Source organism: Ambystoma mexicanum, chromosome 2p (genome assembly GCF_040938575.1).
Source record: "Ambystoma mexicanum isolate Mex_15411 chromosome 2p, UKY_AmexF1_1, whole genome shotgun sequence".
Taxonomy (NCBI): Eukaryota; Metazoa; Chordata; class Amphibia; order Caudata; family Ambystomatidae; genus Ambystoma; species Ambystoma mexicanum.
The window spans coordinates 37,756,980-37,780,873 of NC_090923.1; positions in this window are offsets into that span (position 1 = coordinate 37,756,980).

Consider the following 23,894-nt stretch of genomic DNA (forward strand, 5'->3'; position numbering starts at 1 on the left):
GGTCATTAGAAATGGGAGGGTGCCTAAAGCTGCGTGCTGTGGGGGACAATTAATAAAGGTAATGGGGGTCGTTTCAAATGCATTTCACATTTTCTTTCACTGCGTTTCTTGCAGAATTTACACAGTGGTGGGCTTAGAATGGAGAAAAGGCAGGACCCAGGTATTGGGTTTGGTACTGCGTGTGGGTGAGAGCGTGGTGATGGGGTTTGTTGGGTGTGGGCAGGGCAGGCCAGCAGGGAATAGAGTTCCACTGCTTCTTTTAGTACGCTTCGACCACTGGTACAGCCCAGCCATCACCCTCGGTTAGGATTGGGTCGCTACTACAGCAGGAGGGCTTGGATTAGGGATGACAACATAATGAGATCGGGCGGTGGAAGACTGCAGCGTTTAAGCGATATATTCGCCCCCATTCGCTTTAGTCCCAGCGGTTAGCAGAGTGAGGGGGAAGAGGTGGCTGGTTGCCTTTTCCATTGTATGATTGAACATCTCATGTTTGCTTCTGCTTGTCTCATTTGTCTGTTCCCTTCCACTTCAGAGCATATGTTGTGGATTGTGGGCCATTCCTTCATCAAAAGAGCCTTTCGTCTGGTGCAGGAGCAGGGCCTGGCGGTGATCAGCTTTGCCGAAGATGCGTCCATTTCGTGAGTCGGCATCAGTAGCTTGCATTTCCTGCAGCTGAAAGAGGTCCTGATGAAGGAGGGAGCTAGGTGACTCCTACCGAAGCCGGATCTGGCGATGCTAGATTTTGGGGACAATGATCTGGCAGTTTGGGGTGAAGGGTGTTTGGACGGAGCTGGTCTGATCCCACACCCCTAGCCCCCGCCAATGAGAATAAAACGTTATTGAAGCAAAGGGGGGAGAAGCCCCCACCCCCATTGTATTGATAAGAGCCCTATAACATAACACAGCAGGCGAATAATGTACCCTATGCCTGAGCATTAGGACTCCATTTTGTACCAAGCTTAGACGCCATCTTGTACCAGGCCTGAAAATCACAACTCTGTTAGGCTGCGGCACTCGCACCCCCAGCCTCTCTCGCAGAGGGACCAAGCCATTCACACATTAGACCAGCTCTGCACAAGCCCTGTTCTTATGGAAGTCCATCTATTCACTGTTCTTTCAATGTTGCATATACATAGTATTGTTTCTCAAATAATGTGCACTGAGGAGAGCGTGAGACAGGAACAGGTCCCAGCACAAAGTGCACATCCATCTCCACTAAAATGTCTGTATCCCCTCAACCCCCAAACCGCCAAGCCATGGCCCACTAGTCCTGACCCCCCAATCCCTTTCATGCTGATAAACATCTAACCCCCTCGCTTTGACCATTCTAGAACACCCACCATAGACCTAATCCTGGGCCGCAGAACATTCCTCGATAGTTGCATACATCTGTTCATATCATGCGGCATCAGGGAAGGTAGGTAGTAGATCCAGACCCCACGAAACCTGGGTGCAAAGGTTGCGGTATCAATGAAGCCCTGAATGTGGAGGTTGGCATGTCAATATATTATCCCCTCTTCTCAAAGGACCCATTTGAATTTTTCGTTCAGATATCTGTCATTCTGTATAATTTACCAGTTTCTGTTGTTTAGCTTAGATAGTTAGAAATGTTTCGCTCTCTTGAAATGACCTTCACCACGGAGATGAGCCCAGCTGACCCACGTGCACCAAGATCGACTGGGAATCAGCAGCCAATTAGGGCCTGGCATCCCATATAGAGCAGGCCATTCTATATGTGTCCCACCAACCAGCAATGCCACATCTTTATTAGGCTAAATCATTATCAGTGATACGTTTCTGTTTTATAATGTGCTGCCCGTGTAATTTTTGGCAGAGCACTCTCGGGCAGCAGAGTTCTTTGCTGGCATTTCTCGATATAAACTTTGTTATCCTTGCAAAACTATCTCATGGCCTCATTCCCTGACGGGGGCATTTCTATCATTATTATTATTGTAATTATTTGGGACATGCGAATAAGGGATGTGCCAACAAGGGTCCTGAGAGAGAACGTGGTGTCTGTATTTTCCTGGCTCAGCAAGTGCTGCCATGGTGCTATCATTTCCTGGGTTCAGACCAATCCGTGGAAGGAGTGGGGACATGGGGTGCTGGTCCGACCGCTGAAGGCATCTAGCCACCGGCACTTGAGGGTGATAGCCCATGGACTGGGCATTTACCCCCCAAATGGGATCCACCTATCAACCAGAGGTGAGAGATCAAATGGTGATTTTTAAGGAATCCTGGCTTTGCCCAAATGTGTTCATTATGGTTTGTGTTGCATTTTATTGTATGTAAATGTTCCTTTGTGATTAGAATGCAGCCGGACCGCATAGTCTGCTTTTCATCCTGCTAACTATGATGCCTCTGAAGGTCAGCAGGTCCCATGTGAATGGCCCAGAATTTCAGTGGGGCGGGGGCTGGAGTCCAATTATCCCATTGGTTTTGCTCCGATTGGGGGGTATGTGGTTTCTACTACATTGCATGTTCCTTGATATCTTCAATAATGTGGTGACATGTTGCATGATATCAAGAACAGGGAAACAGCTAGAGTTCATGTCCTGAAGAAGTCTTCGGTTGGCTGAACACGCACGAGGCCCGGCTCATACAGGGCATTGTTCAGAAAATGCTATTAGATGGATGGATTCCTTTCTTTCTGGTCGTAATTCCAGAGTGTGTTGGGGAGGTGCCTCGTCTGATCCTGTCCAGATTTCTTGCGGGACCACAGGGCGCCTGCTTGTCTCCAACCTTCTTCCACATTTATATTAAACCATTATGTGTTGAACTGGAAAAATTAGGGATATTTGTAATTATGCTGATGACTTCCAGCTGACCATGGAACGTAGTGGAAATGTTGAGACAGATCAAGAAAACCTAAATAACATCTTGGGGGGTTTTCAAAGATTGGATGTCCACTAATTGGCTTGTCTTAAATGCAACCACAACAGAACGTATGATTTACGGGTCGAAACATGCCAGAGAAGTGTTGGGTCTGGCCCATAAGAGGTTTGATGTAGACGGTGGCTGTACCACAGTGAAGGATAAAGTAAAGACTCTGGGAATTTATATGGAAGCATCGCTTAATGCTGATGCCCATGTGAATTATGTGCTCAAGAACTCTATTACCTAAGGGTTTTGAGACAGATCTGCCCCCTGATAGCCCCCAAAAAACACAAAAAGCTGGTCGAGCCATTGCCCTAGGCAGGCTTGATTACTGCAACTCCTTGTTTGGAGGGGCAAGCAAGGAATGCCTGGGTAGGTTACAGAGGTTCCAGAATGACGTGGTTTGATTGGTGTGCAACATTTCCTGGGTCTCAGGGGCAAGGAAAGAACTTCACTGGCTCCCAGTTGCAGAGAGGGTTCAGTTTAAGATACCACCCCTAGGACATGAATGCTTCTTTGGAAAGGCACCCTCCTACTTAAAGGAGAAACTAGAAATGTATAAAGCGGCTCGTACTTTACGGTCCTCTGATACACTAAGCCTCTGTATCCCTCGGTTCAAGAGAACCAGAGGGATTGGACGCTCCTTCCCGTTTTGATGGCCCAGGCATGGAATAAGCTCCCCAGAAACATGCAAACGGAACGGAATCCTCTCGTTGTTAGGGAAGGTTTGAAAACATTGCTATTTGCTTAGGAAGGTTGACATAGAGGCTGCTATTCCCCCCCTCCCCCAGTATTTGTCTGTTTTTTGTCCTTCTATGTTTTCTGTGTTAGTGCCCTGATGCACTGTTTGGTGGCCGAACCAATTGTTGACATTCCCCTAATGTGCACTGACACACAGGTCAGTCCCCTTTTCATAATGTAAAACAAAAAACGTCATCTGAAAACAGTGAACCCCAAAGTCTGCAATAAGCTCTCAAAAATATATGGGTTGATCCAGGTAGATGATTCATTGCTTATAGGAACCTATTTATTGTAATCTGTTCACTTTGTATAGAAGAGTTATAATTCACAAACGTGAAAAGACATATTTTGTTATCACGAAGGCTCAGCGATAGAATGTGACTGCTCCCGGTGCCATAGAGCTGCCACGAAACTGCACGTACCAGAGTGGGCGAAGGTTGCTGCATATCCGTAACCCCTGGAACCTTTTAATTTGGGGGTCTATCTAGTGGGATTAATCGCCTTTATGTGTCTCATCTGACAGAGTAAAACAGGTTAATGAGTGTTTGTCTCTGTTCCTGAAGAAGGATGAGAATCACCGAAACAAAGATCAGACCAGACGAAAACCAGGGAAATTATAATGGATACTCAGGGAAGTTTTAATGGATACCCAGAGAAGTTATAATGCATACCATGAAACGTTATAATGGATACCCAGGGAAGTTATAATGGATACCCAGGGAAGTTATAATGCATACCATGGAAAGTTATAATGGACACCCAGGGAAGTTATAATGCATACCATGGAAAGTTATAATGGACACCCAGGGAAGTTATAATGCATACCATGGAAAGTTATAATGGACACCCAGGGAAGTTATAATGGACACCCAGGGAAGTTATAATGGACACCCAGGGAAGTTTTAGAGGACACCCAGGGAAGTTATAATGGATACCCAGGGAAGTTATAATGCATACCATGGAATTTATAATGGACACCCAGGGAAGTGATAATGGACACCCAAACCCAGGGAAGTTACAATGGAAATCCAGGGAAGTTATAATGAATAAATACCATGGACAGTTATAATGCGTACCATGGAAAGTTATAATGGATGCCATGGGAAGTTATAATGGATACCCAGGGAAGTTATAATGGGCACCCAGAGAAGTTATAATGGATACCCAGGGAAGTTATAATGCATACCATGGAAAGCTATAATGGATACCCAGTGAAGTATATAATGGATACCCAGGGAGGTTATAATGGGCACACTCACCCAGGGAAGTTATAATGGATATCCAGGGAAGTTATAATGGATACCCAGGGAAGTTACAATGGATGCCCAGGGAAGTTATAATGGTTACCCAGGGAAGTTATACTGGATACCCAGGGAAGTTACAATGGACACCCAGTGAAGTTATAATGCATACCATGGAAAGTTATAATGCATACCATGGAAAGTTATAATGCATACCATGGAAAGTTATAATGGATACCCAGGGAAGTTACAATGGATACCCAGGGAAGTTACAATGGATACCCAGGGAAGTTACAATGGATACCCTGGGAAGTTATAATGGATACCCAGGGAAGTTATACTGGATACCCAGGGAAGTTACAATGGATACCCAGGGAAGTTACAATGGATACCCAGGGAAGTTATAATGGATACCCTGTGAAGTTATAATGGACACCCAGGGAAGTTTTAATGGACACCCAGGGAAGTTATAATGCATACCATGGAAAGTTATAATGGACACCCAGGGAAGTTATAATGGACACCCAGGGAAGTTATAATGGACACCCAGGGAAGTTTTAGAGGACACCCAGGGAAGTTATAATGGATACCCAGGGAAGTTATAATGCATACCATGGAAAGTTATAATGGACACCCAGGGAAGTTATAATGGACACCCAAACCCAGGAAGTTACAATGGATATCCAGGGAAGTTATAATGAATAAATACCATGGAAAGTTATAATGCGTACCATGGAAAGTTATAATGGATGCCATGGGAAGTTATAATGGATACCCAGGGAAGTTATAATGGGCACCCAGAGAAGTTATAATGGATACCCAGGGAAGTTATAATGCATACCATGGAAAGCTATAATGGATACCCAGTGAAGTATATAATGGATACCCAGGGAGGTTATAATGGGCACCCACACCCAGGGAAGTTATAATGGATATCCAGGGAAGTTATAATGGATACCCAGGGAAGTTACAATGGATACCCAGGGAAGTTATAAAGGTTACCCAGGGAAGTTATACTGGATACCCAGGGAAGTTACAATGGACACCCAGTGAAGTTATAATGCATACCATGGAAAGTTATAATGGATACCCAGGGAAGTTATAATGGATACCCAGGGAAGTTACAATGGACACCCAGGTAAGTTACAATGGACACCCAGGGAAGTTACAATGGACACCCAGTGAAGTTATAATGCATACCATGGAAAGTTATAATGGATACCCAAGGAAGTTACAATGGATACCCAGGGAAGTTACAATGGATACCCAGGGAAGTTATAATGGTTACCCAGGGAAGTTATACTGGATACCCAGGGAAGTTACAATGGACACCCAGGGAAGTTATAATGCATACCATGGAAAGTTATAATGGATACCCAGGGAAGTTACAATGAATACCCATGGAAGTCACAATGGATTCCCAGGGAAGTTATAATGGTTACCCAGGGAAGTTATACTGGACACCCAGGGAAGTTACAATGGACACCCAGGGAACTTATACTGGACACCCTGGGAAGTTATAATGGACACCAAGGGAAGTTACAATGGACACCCAGGGAAGTTACAATGGATACCCAGGGAAGTTACAATGGACAACCAGGGAAGTTATACTGGATACCCAGGGAAGTTATACTGGATACTCAGGGAAGTTATAATGGACACCCAGGGAAATTATAAAGGATACCCACACCAAGGGAAGTTATAATGGATAACCAGGGAAGTTACAATGGATAACCAGGGAAGTTATACTGGCTACCCAGGGAAGTTACAATGGACACCCAGGGATGTTACAATGGATACCCAGGGAAGTTACAATGGATAACCAGGAAAGTTATACTGGATACCCAGGGAAGTTACAATGGATACCCTGGGAAGTTACAATGGATACCCAGGGAAGTTATAATAGATACCCAGGGAAGTTATAATGGATACTCAGGGAAGTTATACTGGATACCCAGGGAAGTTATAATGGACACCCAGGGAAGTTACAATAGATACCCAGGGAAGTTACAATGGATACCCATGGAGGTTATAATGGATACCCAGGGAAGTTATATAGGATACCCAGGGAAGTTACAATGGATAGCCAGGGAAGTTACATTGGATACCCAGGGAAGTTACGATGGATACCCAGGGAAGTTAAAATGGATACCCAGTAAGTTACTATGGCTACCCAGGGAAGTTACAATGGATACCCAGGGAAGTTACAATGGATACCCAGGGAAGTTACACTGGATACCCAGGGAAGTTACAATGGATAACCAGGGAAGTTACAATGGATACCCTGGGACGTTATACTGGATACCCAGGGAAGTTACAATCGATACCCAGGGAAGTTACAATGGATACCCAGGGAAGTTATAATGGATACCCAGGGAAGTTACTAAGGCTACCCAGGGAAGTTACAATGGATACCCAGGGAAGTTACAATGGATACCCAGGGAAGTTACAATGGATACCCAGGGAAGTTATACTGGATACCCAGGGAAGTTACAATGAACACCCAGGGAAGTTACAATGGATACCCAGGGAAGGTATAATGGATACCCTGGGAAGTTACAATGGATACCCAGGGAAGTTATACTGGATACCCAGGGAAGTTACAATGGATACCCAGGGAAGTTACAATGGATACCCAGGGAAGTTACAATGGATACCCTGGGAAGTTATAATGGATACCCAGGGAAGTTATACTGGATACCCAGGGAAGTTACAATGGATACCCAGGGAAGTTACAATGGATACCCAGGGAAGTTATAATGGATACCCTGTGAAGTTATACTGGATACCCAGGGAAGTTACAATGGATACCCAGGGAAGTTACAATGGATACCCAGGGAAGTTATACTGGATACCCAGGGAAGTTACAATGGATACCCAGGGAAGTTACAATGGATACCCAGGGAAGTTACTAAGGCTACCCAGGGAAGTTACAATGGATACCCAGGGAAGTTACAATGGATACCCAGGGAAGTTATAATGGATACCCTGGGAAGTTATACTGGATACCCAGGGAGGTTACAATGAATACCCAGGGAAGTTATAATGGATACCCAGGGAAGTTATAATGGATACCCAGGGAAGTTACAATGGATACCCAGGGAAGTTTCAATGGATACCCAGGGAAGTTACAATGGATACCCTGGGAAGTTATACTGGATACCCAGGGAAGTTACAATGAACACCCAGGGAAGTTACAATGGATACCCAGGGAAGGTATAATGGATACCCTGGGAAGTTACAATGGATACCCAGGGAAGTTATACTGGATACCCAGGGAAGCTACAATGGATACCCAGGGAAGTTACAATGGATACCCAGGGAAGTTACAATGGATACCCTGGGAAGTTATAATGGATACCCAGGGAAGTTATACTGGATACCCAGGGAAGTTACAATGGATACCCAGGGAAGTTACAATGGATACCCAGGGAAGTTATAATGGATACCCTGTGAAGTTATACTGGATACCCAGGGAAGTTACAATGGATACCCAGGGAAGTTACAATGGATACCCAGGGAAGTTATACTGGATACCCAGGGAAGTTACAATGGATACCCAGGGAAGTTACAATGGATACCCAGGGAAGTTACTAAGGCTACCCAGGGAAGTTACAATGGATACCCAGGGAAGTTACAATGGATACCCAGGGAAGTTATAATGGATACCCTGGGAAGTTATACTGGATACCCAGGGAGGTTACAATGAATACCCAGGGAAGTTATAATGGATACCCAGGGAAGTTATAATGGATACCCAGGGAAGTTACAATGGATACCCAGGGAAGTTTCAATGGATACCCAGGGAAGTTACAATGGATACCCAGGGAAGTTATAATGGATACCCAGGGCTGGGAGAATGATTCATTCTACTTCTAGCAAAGTCACATGTTCCCGCCCTCACCCTTTTGGGGAGACACATTTAGTGTTTTACTACCAATAAAATGGCAAGCTGGCCAGTAGCATAGAATCACCTTATAGCCACAGTAACCACGTGAACAGTGCTTAATTTGTAAAAAAATAAGTTCCAGGGCCCAAATATTTTCTAGCACTTCTGTGACACTGCGGGTGGGTAGGTCCCCACCACGGCTGCCCCCCACAGAGTCGGGATATTTGGGGTTACACTACAGCCTGCACTGACCTTCACCACTCCATTATGAAAGTGAGTCTGAGACAATAACTGCCAAGGCCTAGGCCTGGAAAATACCCCCACAAATTAAGCACTGCCCGTGAACAATCCCTGGCCGCCCCTAACTGGCGGGAGAGCGATCAGAAGAATTTAATGAACAGGCAGGCTAAGCAGTGCCAGCCTTGATGTGCTCATGCCAAGGTGCCCTGCCTCCTTTACCTGCACTGGCACCTGCACGGACCAGCTGAACCTGCTCCTTGCAGCACTTGGGACTTTTACGGGCTGTGTTTTTTCTTTAGATAATTCTCCTGCGCTTCCTAGTCGGTAGTGAACTTAAACTTGCTTGAGTAACACGTTTGTGGAGTTTCCGCCTGTCACACTCGGGCCTCCCGTAACTGAAGGCGCGGCTGCACCTGTGCAGGCAGTGTAGGACCTTTGTGTTTTTGCAACCCATCTCATTTATTGGTATTCATGATTGCAAGGCGCGGCGAAAATGTGCCGTGACTTTCACGTGCCATCCTTGAGGGCCCCGGCAAAGGGTGGGAGCGATGCTCTAGATACAGGCGGAGAATAGCGGCCGCGTAGCTCTGGGACGGCCGCTACCATTCTGCTTGGGCACCTGGCGCCATTCTCCCATGGTTGTCTGGGCACTAAAGAGATCCGGCTAAGTAGGGAATCAGTCCAGGTGTGAATTGGGACTGAAGTCCACAACAGCAATGCATGTCCTATCGCTGCCCGTCATTAATCAACCAGCCCACTGCGGAGCGCCTACATGCCAGCTGAATGTCCTCTGGGAGCTAGAATGCTGCTGCCCCTCAGTTGACCATAAGTGGCCAACGTGGCTGTACTGTCCAGCTGGCATTCACTGTACCAACATGAAGCCACACGGGTCACCCCTCTATGGGATGCAGACGGATCTGGCTTGATTCAAACACTGTGCCTGGCACCCTTTATTCAATGTATTCCTCCATATCTGAATACATACCCAGTGCTCTGCTACCTGCATGACAAGCAACTTGACTTCTGCATCTTGAAATTGATCAATATCATTTGGGATATCTCTACATCACCCCTGCAAGTTGCCAACTATTGTCAAGATACGCGTTACCAATTGTGCCACCCTTAAAGGCAGTTCCGTGTCCGAACTAGAAACGATGTTATGGATATTAATTTGGCCCATACATATTCACATAGTTATTAACACATAAGGAACACCTGCACACCCCTCACCTGGATTTAGTTTGAGCCAAACACAGAATGCGGCCCTTAAAATCTTCCTCTCAAGATACGACAGAGCAAGTCCCCAGTTCTTTGTTACCAGGCTGGCACTCCTTGACGATGAAGCGTGTAAGGTTTTTATATGTACGCTAGCATTCCTCTGGAGCAGCCTGGCATGTTTGGCCTGAGCCAGGCAATACTTTGCAGCCACTGTGTCATTGGACCTTTCTCTAGACTGGCCCCGAGCCACCAGCTCAGGTCGCTGACTGAAGCATTGGGCCGGGGCAAGAAACCCAAGTGTTCCTGCGAGACACAGGAAGCTCTGACTTAGATGCGTCACTGCTTGCCACACCGGAGGAAGCTGGCGTTCCTTTTTAGGATTTGCAGCACCCGCCCTGTACAACTCGATCCCGGCATCAGCTCGGAATACCCCCACAATTCCCCAATTTCACAAATCTTTCAAAACATGGCTCGTTCAACAACACCTGACCGATGACTAATTTCAATAGATGCACACACAGAGACACAGACCTCACAGTGCTGCGCTACTGTTAAAATGGCAGCCCAAATGCTGGCTACCCACACTCTGTACAGCGCTCTGCTGCTCTCCAGCTAGGTCCCAAATGCTGGCTCCCCACACTCTGTACAGCGCTCTGCTGCTCTCCAGCTAGGTCCCAAATGCTGGCTGCCCACACTCTGTAGAGCGCTCTGCTGCTCTCCAGCTAGGTCCCAAATGCTGGCTGCCCACACTCTGTACAATGCTCCGCTGCTCTCAAGCTAGGTCCCAAAAGCTAGCTACCCACACACTGTACAGCGCTCCACTGCTCTTAGGCTAGGTTCCAAATGCTGGCTACCCACACTCTGTACAGCGCTCCACTGCTCTTGGGCTAGATCCCAAACGCTGGCTGCCCACACTCTGTAGTGCGCTCTGCTGCTCTCCAGCTAGGTCAAAAATACTGGCTGCCCACAATCTGTACAGCGCTCTGCTGCTCTCCAGCTAGGCCCCAAATGCTGGCTACCCACTCACTATACAGCGCTCTGCTGCTCTCCAGCTAGGTCCCAAATGCTGGCTGCCCACACTCTGTAGAGCGCTCTGCTGCTCTCCAGCTAGGTCCCAAACGCTGGCTACCCACACACTGTACAGCGCTCTGAAGCTCTCAAGCTAGGTCCCAAATGCTGGCTAACAGCACACTGTACATCGCTCCACTGCTCTCCAGCTAGGTCCCAAATGCTGACTGCCCAAACGCCGTACAGAGCTCCGCTGCTCTCGAGCTAGGTCCCAAACACTGGCTACCCACACTCTGTACAGCGCTCTGCTGCTCTAGAGCTAGGTCCCAAATGCTGGCTGCCCACACTCTGTACACCGCTCCGCTGCTCTTGAGCTAAGTCCCAAATGCTGGCTACCCACACACTGTACAGCACTCCACTGCTCTCGAGCTAGGTACCAAACGCTGGCTACCCACACTTTGTACAGCGCTCTGCTGCTCTCGAGCTAGGTGCCAAATGCCGGCTACCCACACTGTGTACAGCGCTCTGTTGCTCTCAAGCTAGGTCAATACCGCTGGCTACCAACAAACTGTACCGCGCTCCAAAGCTCTCGTGCTAGATCTCAAACGCTGGCTATCCACACTCTGTACAGTGCTCCGCTGCTCTGGAGATGGGTCCCAAATGCTGGCTACCCACTCTGTGCAGCTCTCCGCTGCTCTCGAGCTAGGTCCCGAACGCTGGCTACCCACACACTGTACAGCGCTCCGTTGCTCTTGAGCTAGGTCCTGAACGCTGGCTACCCACACACTGTACAGCACTCCGCTGCTCTCGAGCTAGGTCCCAAATGCTGGCTACCCACACTCTGTACAGCACTCTGCTGCTCTCGAGCTAGGTCCCAAATGCCGGCTACCCACACACTGTACATCGCTTCACTGCTCTCCAGCTGGGTCCCAAATGCTGGCTGCCCACACTCTTTACAGCGCTCCGCTGCTCTTGAGGTAGGTCCCAAATGCTGATTACCCACACACTGTACAGCGCTCTGAAGCTCTAGAGCTAGGTCCCGAATGCCGGCTACCCACACTCTGTACAGCGCTCTGCTGCTCTCGAGCTAGGTCCCAAATGCCGGCTAGCCACACTCTGTACAGCGCTCCACTGCTCTTGAGCTAGGTCCCTAACGCTGGCTACCAACACACTGTACAGTGCTCCGAAGCTCTCGTGCTAGATCTCAAACGCTGGCTACCCACATTCTGTACAGCGCTCCGCTGCTCTGGAGCTGGGTCCCAAATGCTGGCTACCCACACTCTGTACAGCACTCTGCTGCTCTCTAGCTAGGTCCCAAATGCTGGCTACCCACACTCTGTACAGTGCTCCGCTGCTCTTGAGCTAGGTCCTGAACGGTGACTACCCACACACTGTACAACGCTCCGCTGCTCTCGAGCTAGGTCCCAAATGCCGGCTACCCACACACTGTACATCGCTTCACTGCTCTCCAGCTGGGTCCCCAGTTCTGGCTGCCGACACTCTTTGCAGCGCTCCGCTGCTCTCGAGGTAGGTCCCAAATGCTGACTACCCACACACTGTACAGCGCTCTGAAGCTCTAGAGCTAGGTCCCGAACGCTGGCTACCCACACTCTGTACAGCACTCTGCTGCTCTCGAGCTAGGTCCCAAATGCCGGCTACCCACACTCTGTACAGCGCTCTGCTGCTCTTGAGCTAGGTCCCGAACACTGGCTACCCACATACTGTACAGTGCTCTGCTGTTCTCGAGCTAGGTCCCAAATGCCGGCTACCCACACTCTGTACAGTGCTCCACTGCTCTTGAGCTAGATCCCAAATGCTGGATACCAACACACTATACAGCGCTCCGAAGCTCTCGTGCTAGGTCTCAAACGCTGGCTACCCACACACTGAATAGCGCTCCGCTGCTCTGGAGCTATGTCCCAAATGCTGGATACCCACACTCTGTATAGCACTCCACTGCTCTCGAGCTAGGTCCCAAATGCCGGCTACCCACATTCTGTACAGGTCTCTGCTGCTCTGGAGCTAGGTCCCACATGCTGGCTACCCATACACTGTACAGCACTCCGCTGCTCTCGAGCTAGGTCCCAAATGCTGGCTGCCTACACTCTCTAGAGCGCTCTGCTACTCTCCAGCTAGGTCGCAAATGCTGGCTGACCACACTCTGTACAGCGCTCTGCTGCTCTCCAGCTAGGTCCCAAATGCTGGCTGCCCACAATCTGCAGAGCGCTTCGCTGCTCTCGAGCTAGGTCCCAAACGCTGGCTACCCACACACTGTACAGCGCTCCGAAGCTCTCGAGCTAGGTCCCAAACTATGGCTAACAGCACACTGTACATCGCTCCACTGCTCTCCAGCTAGGTCCCAAATGCTGGCTGCCCACACTCTGTACACCGCTCCGCTGCTCTCGAGCTAGGTCCCAAATGCTGGCTACCCACACACTGTACAACACTCCACTGCTCTCGAGCTAGGTCCCAAACGCTGGCTACCTACACCCTGTACAGCGCTCTGCTGCTCTCGAGCTAGGTCCCAAATGCCGGCTAGCCACACTCTGTACAGCGCTCCACTGCTCTCGAGCTAGGTCCCTAACGCTGGCTACCAACACACTGTACAGTTCTCCAAAGCTCTCGTGCTAGATTTCAAACGCTGGCTACCCACATTCTGTACAGCGCTCCGCTGCTCTGGAGCTGGGTCCCAAATGCTGGCTACCCACACTCTGTACAGCACTCTGCTGCTCTCGAGCTAGGTCCCAAATGCTGGCTACCCACACTCTGTACAGTGCTCCGCTGCTCTTGAGCTAGGTCCTGAACGGTGACTACCCACACACTGTACAACACTCCGCTGCTCTCGAGCTAGGTCCCAAATGCCGGCTACCCACACACTGTACATCGCTTCACTGCTCTCCAGCTGGGTCCTAAGTGCTGGCTGCCGACACTCTTTGCAGCGCTCTGCTGCTCTCGAGGTAGGTCCCAAATGCTGACTACCCACACACTGTACAGCGCTCTGAAGCTCTAGAGCTAGGTCCCGAACGCTGGCTACCCACACTCTGTACAGCACTCTGCTGCTCTCGAGCTAGGTCCCAAATGCCAGCTACCCACACTCTGTACAGCGCTCTGCTGCTCTTGAGCTAGGTCCCGAACACTGGCTACCCACATACTGTACAGTGCTCTGCTGTTCTCGAGCTACGTCCCAAATGCCGGCTACCCACACTCTGTACAGCGCTCCACTGCTCTTGAGCTAGGTCCCAAATGCTGGATACCAACACACTGTAGAGCGCTCCGAAGCTCTCGTGCTAGGTCTCAAACGCTGGCTACCCACACACTGAATAGTGCTCCGCTGCTCTGGAGCTATGTCCCAAATGCTGGATACCCACACTCTGTATAGCACTCCACTGCTCTCGAGCTAGGTCCCCAATGCCGGCTACCCACATTCTGTACAGGTCTCTGCTGCTCTAGAGCTAGGTCCCACATGCTTTCTACCAACACACTGTACAGGGCTCTGCTGCTCTCGAGCTAGGTCCCAAATCCTGGCTGCCTACACTCTCTAGAGCGCTCTGCTACTCTCCAGCTAGGTCGCAAATGCTGGCTGCCCACACTCTGTACAGCGCTCTGCTGCTCTCCAGCTAGGTCCCAAATGCTGGCTGCCCACACTCTGTAGAGCGCTTCGCTGCTCTCGAGCTAGGTCCCAAATGCTGGCTACCCACACACTGTACAGCACTCCACTGCTCTCGAGCTAGGTCCCAAACTATGGCTAACAGCACACTGTACAAGCTCCACTGCTCTCCAGCTAGGTCCCAAATGCTGGCTGCCCACACTCTGTACACCGCTCCACTGCTCTCGAGCACGGTCCCAAATGCTGGCTACCCACACACTGTACAATACTCCATTGCTCTCGAGCTAGGTCCCAAACGCTGGCTACCTACACCCTGTACAGCGCTCTGCTGCTCTCGAGTGCCGGCTAGCCACACTCTTTACAGCGCTCCACTGCTCTCGAGCTAGGTCCCAAATGCTGGCAACCCACACTCTGTACAGTGCTCCGCTGCTCTTGAGCTAGGTCCTGAACGGTGACTACCCACACACTGTACAATGCTCCGCTGCTCTCGAGCTAGGTCCCAAATGCCGGCTACCCACACACTGTACATCGCTTCACTGCTCTCCATCTGGGTCCCAAGTGCTGGCTGCCGACACTCTTTGCAGCGCTCCGCTGCTCTCGAGGTAGGTCCCAAATGCTGACTACCCACACACTATACAGCGCTCTGAAGGTCTAGAACTAGGTCCCGAACGCTGGCTACCCACACTCTGTACAGCGCTCTGCTGCTCTCGAGCTAGGTCCCGAATGCCGGCTAACCACACTCTGTACAGCGCTCTGCTGCTCTTGAGCTAGGTCCTGAACACTGGCTACCCACATACTGTACAGTGCTCTGCTGCTCTCAAGCTAGGTCAATGGCTGTCCTGAGTAGGGGATGCTATCCTGGCCCAGTTAATTGTGCCATGGTCCAGGTGCTTGCAGACTTCCAGGCACTCGAAATTGGACTTCAGAGTTGATATGCCCCATGTTTGAACTTCCTTGAACATTTCTGTAGCAATCCCGTTGATGGTGATTGCGCATTTATATCCTCTACATAGAGTCTGAACGATTGTGCGCAGCTTCTGTATAGATCCAATTTGGGAAGAATTGCAAATGATCCTTCATTGGGACTTCCAGAGCCGCCCAACCCTCTATCTAACCTTTCAGTTCTCATTCATTCATTTAAGCTTTATTTCAGATTTGACTCCATAAAAGCAAAGCACACAAAAAAAGCACACACGATATAATGCAACCTTTAATTTCCTCAGCTCTTCATGTATTCCACTGGGAAGTTTGGTGTAGAGCCTGCACTTGCCATCACAAAGAGTTAACTCACATGATCTGTGGCAGCTGGTGCCTAGAGATGGCTGAGGTTCCTCCCTGAGCTCACAGATACCTGCTCCAGGGAGGGACAGCCACTTGCGGTCAGTGGTTGCCTGAGACATACATGGGGTATTTATTTATTAACATTAATATATTTATTTACATTTGATAAAGCACTTTAGCCAAAGCACTTCACATGTCTCCAAAAAGTGTTAATAAAATGCAAAGGACGATAAGAAGCAATTCACATGCATCTGCACTTGATGGAAAAGAGGCACGAGAAGATTAGACTGAAGTGAGTGGCAGAGATAGATCATAAGGGAGAGCAAAATGAGGGAGAGGACAGTTTATAGGATGAGAAATGATGATCAAAACAACACGTGAGTGGCTCAGTAAATACTCAATAGTATGCCTTTGATCAATAAACCTTCCTTTGGTCCTTTGGAACTGGGCAATTATCGACCCACAGATGGCCTTCGTTGGCTGTCCAAACTCCTCAAAAAAGGAGGTACCCTACAACTGATGGAGTTCGTGGAGTTCAACTCAATTCTCGATCAGTTCCAGTGTAGCTTCCATTTTCACCATCAAATTGAATCTACTTTGGTTTCCATTTGGAACGGCCTCCTTCCTCACTCCGATCAGGGTTACCTGTCTTGGTTAGTCATGCCGGACTCGTCTGCCACATTTGATATGGTGGACCTCTCTATTCGGCTATCATGGCTCGCAGACTTAATTAGAGTCACTGGTTCAGCCCTGGAGTGGTTTGGGAGTTTCTTCTTCTAGAGTAGAAGTCAAATGGTGAATATTGGCCAATTTACCTCATCCTCATTTTCATCCTTGGTCACCTCTGACGTTTCTTCTTCTAGAGGAGAAGTCAAATGGCGAGGATTGGCCAATTTACCTCATCCTCATCCTTGGTCACCGGTGACGTTTCTTCTTCTAGAGGAGAAGTCAAATGGCAAGGATTGGCCAAGTTACCTCATCCTCATCCTTGGTCACCTGTGATGTTTCTTCTTCTAGAGGAGAAGTCAAATGGCGAGGATTGGCCAATTTACCTCATCCTCATCCTTGGTCACCTCTGATGTTTCTTCTTCTAGAGGAGAAGTCAAATGGCAAGGATTGGCCAATTTACCTCATCCTCATTCTTGGTCACCTGTGACGTTTCACAGGGATTATCTTTGTCATCTCTTCTTTTCAATATTTATTTTTACCTGTTAATGTCTCTGATTCTTATTTCAAGCTTTATTCAAAACGTCATTAAAGCAGTACATACAACATGATCTAAAAACACCAACTGCAGTTAAAACAGTAATACAATATATAAATATCTCATTATGAAATTAAAACCATGAACACTGTACAAACTTGATTTTTTGAAATATACCAATTACATCGAAAATGATAAAAATCAAATAGGATCAGCTGTATTCCATTTAGCTCTACGCAGCCAGGCTCTGTAAATATAATTACCACGGCTAAGGGAATCTTGAGCTCTGCAGTAGATATGCTCAGGTTTAGGGCATCACTAACATGGCATTTGATTCGGTGGACCACATAAGCAGCTCGTCAGATCTTTAATTAAATGAAAAATATAAAATGATCAAGTCTTGATCATGCCAGTACAACACAAAAAGAATCCATTGGAAGTCGTTTTCCACTTTTTCTTGTTAAACTACCTATCGTAAAATGAAAATAGAATGATCTTGCCAATTGTGGATTAATAATAATCAAATAGTTCTTGACACCAAATGAACTCTTAGATGAACAGTATTTACATAATAATTTGGATCGTTGACAATCTTGCCAAGCTGTTTCGTGAGTAAACTCCCTGAACGCGAGTTTCATCATATATCTTGTTTTGTTGTCAATAGTGGCATGATTGGACCAGAGATCTAGTAGATTCTGTTTGTGAAGAATGGATTTGATGTGACTGCACCAAGGCAATGTGAGACCATCCTGCTGTATCAGAAAATCAATAAAGCTTTTACAAACTTTGGATAAGGATGGAGAAGACCAAACTCCGGCCTGGAATAATAGTGGTTTAAGTATTCATTCTTGATCAACACGATTCCAATTGAGTTACATTTTTAGGGTGGTTCTCGGAGTACTCTTCAGCAAATTTAAGAGAATTTTGAGAAATCCATTCTCTGTAGTGGATAACCTATGATGTTTGATGTAGCTCCAAAGTTCACTCCCATACAGGGAGTCGGTTTTTTGCATGGGCATGATAAACTTGGAGAGATGGACGGGTGGCACCATTACCTTGAACTCCGGCGAATTAAACAATAGGATTGCACGATCTATCAAAAGTAGCTTTGGCTTTATCTATTTGACTAGCACAGAAGCCTTTCCTAGTTAATCTAATGCCATAATAATCATACTCATCCAGCTGCTCAAGGTTAGTGTCACCTATAGTGACTTGCAACCTTAGCATTTTTCCGGGTGGATGGAAGACCATGGTCTTAGTTTTGGTCATGTTGATTTCTAGGCCATTCGCCACACAAATTATAAGAAAGAGCCCACTGCTTAAGTAGTCCAGATGGGGTCATGGATATTAATAATGCGTTATCCGCAGGCAAGAGAAGTGGGATCCTGTCATCACTTAACATTGGTGCATCAACATTTTCCCTATCCAGCAATTCAAAAAGAGGGCTTATGAATATATGATATGATGGGTTATTTATAATGCGCTTAATACCCAGAGGTTTCTAAGCGCGGACATGGGGATTGAACGTGTGTTGCTCCGTGTCGTCTTGTTTCCAAGGCAAGCACTTTTCCCCTGAGCTATCCTTCCGAGACCAAATACAGAATAGACAGAACAAAGTCGGTGCTAGGACACACCCTCGTGGGACCCCCTTCTGCATTGGAGAATACTGAGTCAGGTCTCCCAGAAGGGACCACCTGACAACAGATACGTTGTTACTATACAAGGCAATGATTGCTTTTACCAAAGATAGTGGAGTGCTGAAAGTCACCAATCTCTCCTATAGTCTATAGCGGGGAATGCCTTCAAAAGCAGCTTTCAGATTGGTCTTTTTTAGAATAATAAACCTTACAGTACCATGTAAATTCTAAAACATTAATCCATGGTGCTAAGGCCACATCGGAAACCAGCATGGCGATAATCAATCACATTGCATGATTTAATCTAGGTTAGTAGTCGGCCTAACAGCACCCTGGCATAGATGTTAGCTACTGCATCGAATTAAGAGATAAGCCTACAGATTTTCACATCATTTCTATCAACTTTTTTGTAGACAGGTGTTATTCCTGCCTTTGTCCAGGAATTGTCTCACCCACCAGTCCCCAGGGATCTGTCATCCAGGTGTCCAGTACACGGCCATCGCTTTTGGATCTGGTTCCTGGGGGTGGACCAGTGCGGGAGGATCACCTGGATGAGGGGTCCTCAGGGAGTGGAAGTTGGACACCGGAGGGTGAGACAGGGTATCCCCTTCCTTGTAACAACCTTTCCCCATCCTACCAGGTAGGATATCTAAGAACTCAACCCCCTTCCCCTTTTCCGACATGAACACATTCTCTCAGACAGTTCACCGCGAGCAACAACGGACTAACATCAGAGCCGTATACCTGACATGTCCCAACACAAGGGCCAGTCAGAGTCAGGCAATTACTGATAATTACGCACACCTGACTTCCATCACACTTCCCCACACAGATAAGAGCCGGAGTGTTAGGCAGAATCCTGTGCAGTTCCCTTAGGGAGCACTACAGAAGATTAAGACTACAGGTGAGAGCAATAAATCCCCTTTGGTATCAGTCTGTACCACAAAGATTTAGTTGGTAGCTGTGGCTGAGCAGTCAGACTTATCTTAAGAGGGAGATGAGCAGTATTCAGGGTTTACAGAATAGGCCTACAGTACTATGGCACAAGGAAACACTGACCAAAGCTTTGTATTAAAAAGTATATATATATTTATTTTATACACTTCTAATAAAACACATGTATCACAGTCATCAAGCAAGTTAAAGTAAATCAAAGGAAAATATACACATTCCCTAGTTAAATTGTAGACCAATGGGAAACAAAGTGAAAATTTAGCAAAACGGCACAGTGAAAACCACACAAAAGGGATACTCTATCAATTTCTCACAAGGGAGGGAAAGAAAAAGTTATTCAGAAATAGCTTCTTACACACCCTAGCAACACTTCCCATAAGTTTGTGAACCAGTTTAAGTAAGACAGTGCATCAGTATAAGGAATACCTAAATGAAAACTGAGCAAAATGGCATTTCATAAGTTTTAAAAAGGGGAAGAAAAGGGTAGGTATTCGAAGCAGGTGCAGCAACACAGTTCTAGTTGGAATCAATCTAAAGAAGGCAGTTCTTACAAATGTAGCCCGAGTCAGTAGGCCTGTTCCAGAGTCAGTGGTACAGGGCAAGGGCCCAGGAGCAAAATGTTCTTGTAGCTGCAGTCAGGTCTTTGGTTAACAATTTCGAAAAGGTGGTTGCAGAAGGTGAAAGACAATGTTAAGAGAGGGGGGCGGCCAACCCAACAGGTAGGTAAAGTATTTAAAACACCTTTAGAGCTACTGCGAAGAAAGGGCGGCCTGTAGGAACAATGCACCTTTATAATGAAGAAGAGGCTCCTGCGGTGGCTGTTGTTCCTGGTAGATCTTGCAGTTAGGGGATCCAGCAGAGGAAGAGATTCTCTCGTGGTGGGGGAAGGTTTGAGTTACTGCACTACCCAGGGATGAAACCAGCCGCGGTGCTGGCCGACGAATAAAAGGTACGCTCCTTTAAATCGCGGTCCGGGTGGACTGGTGCCTGACTATCTGGCCTCCGAGTACAGGGTACTGGTGATTTGACCAAGGCAGGTCCGGGAAGGCGATTGGCAAACTGGTTGGCCCCACCAGCTCATGGGAAGAAGGCTCTTTCAGATGAAGATCTTCTCTCGTCGTGTCGAGAAAAGTGGTGAGACGCTGCAGCAGGGCTTCACCGGTGGTTCAGTCATTGCAGATGTCTTTGGCTTCTCTCCTCTTCAGCTTCTTAGCTCCAGTGGTGACGTCTTGCTCTTCCAGTCCTCAGGACCCTGCTTTTATGCAAAAAGATCCCCATTCATACAGCCTAGCTGTCACTCACACAGTGGAGTGGTCTTTTTGGCGGGAGACCCTCCTGCCTATCAGGATAGAGTGCGACATGGGTTGCTGAGGCAACCCTGTCCAGGGTTCCTACTCCCCCTCCCACACAATGGTGTCACAATTGGGGGTCGCTACGATACCCCTGTGTCACTGCACTGAGGGTGCTGTGTAACACATGTGAATAAAGATGGTTCCTATGGAGGTGAGAAAAACCCCATAGACATTAAACACAAAAATAGCCTAGAACACACACAGCAAAAATGCCTAAGAGTGGGAAAAAGAGTCTCACTCTTAGCATGAGAAAAGAAACAAACCCTTCAAATCCAGCAAAGCTGCTGGGGGACTCTCTAGGTAAGGGAATTTCGCCATATAATGAGAATTCTCCCTAACACGGAGCACTAAAGCACACTTTGAGCAAGGCAAAATACATGAGTAAGCAGCAATTCCGATATGGCGGTTTAGACAGAGGTGAAAGGCAGCAAGACGAGAGAGGGGTGCATGGAGGGAACTACACTTAACTTTTACAAGTCCCTCCCGCATTGATAGCCAAGGTGGGGAGAAGCGATTGCCTCCATGGTACTTTCCTTGGCTCTGACAACAAAGCAGCGTCGGTGAACACAGCTGGTGAGTCGGAGAGACTGATAGCAGACGGGACTGTTTTACAATCAAGGTTGCAATCAGCAACATTGGATGAGGAAAGATGACGCATATGTGATTGGACTTTGTGAAACTGAAATAGGTACCATACACACAGTGGTCCGGCACCACGTGGGTGCTCATTAGAAGGTCTCTATTTGGTATCCAACTGAGCGTGTGAGAATTATTGAACTGTGAAATCGAAGTAATTCTGCGACGGGGCAAGCTAATTCCTGTGCACATTCAAAAGTATTCGATAGCTAAAATGAACTGAGATTGGTCTGAGCCTGGCTGAGCGAGACTAATTGTATAAAAGCGAATCTGAGCTATTCCTTGTCCTGTGCTGAAAACATGGGGAAGGGAGGCCAACGGCTGGAACATCCTGACTTATCATTTTGTGAACCCTTCTTTCTTTTTCATGAACATTTCCCCACACTATTTGTAAATTAGCGCTAAGGATTAGCAGAGGTTTTTTAGTATAGGTCCTTTTATTTTGACGAGACTCCACTAGGACTGCATTATTACTATTTTGATGGTTGTAGCTTAATCCCATCTTAGGTTTAGGTTTAGGCTTAGATAGAGGTTTATCACACCCTTGACAAGGTTCCATAAACACCCTTGAACTGTGGTCACTTGTGTCTGTCTTACTTTGATACCATGCCTTCATTACACTGCTAATATATAAACAATTTTAATAAGACAGGTGCTAAAATAATAATTTTGCTTATGAAGACGTCAATCGGTACCTTATCAGGGCCCGGTGCATTGCCCACCTTTTGAGCGTACATTGCATCCTGGACTTCATTTAATAATTTCTGTTGCACTATGACCCTCTAAGAGCATGATAACACATTTGAAGAATTGTGGGGGATTTTCTTCATATAAGAGACTAAAGTACTTAAACCAATCAGCCTTCCTGATGCCAACACCAAGACCTGCTTCACCTTTAGATATTTCTCTACACAATGTCCTGGAATCTTTATTATTCAAAGCCTCTACGAGGCTACTCCACGTGAATGTGTGAAGGATTTCTTTTCTGCCTGAATAATAGTCTTGTAGTCCTAGCGCAGGCCACTGTACTGTTTTCATGAGAAATCATTTGGTATTTTGCCGGATGACACTCTTTGTCGCACCAATGGTGGGGTTAAGGGGGGGGTACAGCCCTTCTTTTCCACCAGTTTGCGCTCTCTTGTTACCAGGGGAAAAATGCCCTTGATATTGAAATTGTAATGGGTTATTTATAACACACTTAGTACCCAGAGGTTTCTAAGTGCGGACCCGGGGGTCGAACCTGTGTTGCTCTGTGTCGTCTAGCTTCCAAGACGAGCGCGTTGCCCATGAGCTATCCTCCCGAGACAATATTAGCACACAAATCCATTACTTCACCAAGGCCAATATGCACAGTTGATTAAACTCTCTCCAAAAAGGTAGAATACATTTATACAGTTCTACGGACACTGGGTACCTCTAGCGATTCCAATTTCAAGGTTTTCCTGGTGCTGCCATGCGTACTTATGACATTAGTTTTAACGTCGCCTATTGATTCTGTGCAATGGAAGAAGGGAAACGAGAGTTCTAAAGATAGAGGTAAATGGTTACTGTTTATGTAGGGAATTACTCTAAAATATCTCAAATGGGGACGGTCATGGGATTCGATTAGAATATAGTCGATGTGGTACCTACTTTTACCTGCAAACTATGTGGGATTTGCAGGTTTGGCTTCCTCAACGCTGCCCTTCCAGGCCCTCAACTCAAGGTTACATAGAATACCTGCTGTCGCTATGGTGTACCTATTCCAATATTTAGGTGTAGTGGGATATAGGTCTGGGATGGAGCACGGAGCACCCTCATCTTTGATAATTTGACTCATGATTTCAATTGGCTCAAATTGCAAATTGAAGTCGTCTAATAGCAAGATATGCAAATCCTTGGAGGTTTTCGATCTTGCCTCCTCTGCAATATCTAGTACCAGTTGCAGAGTGGCCATAATGGCTGTCTAATTGGCCCCGTTATAAATATTCAACAATAGAATTTGTAATCAAATTACGCTTCATTGG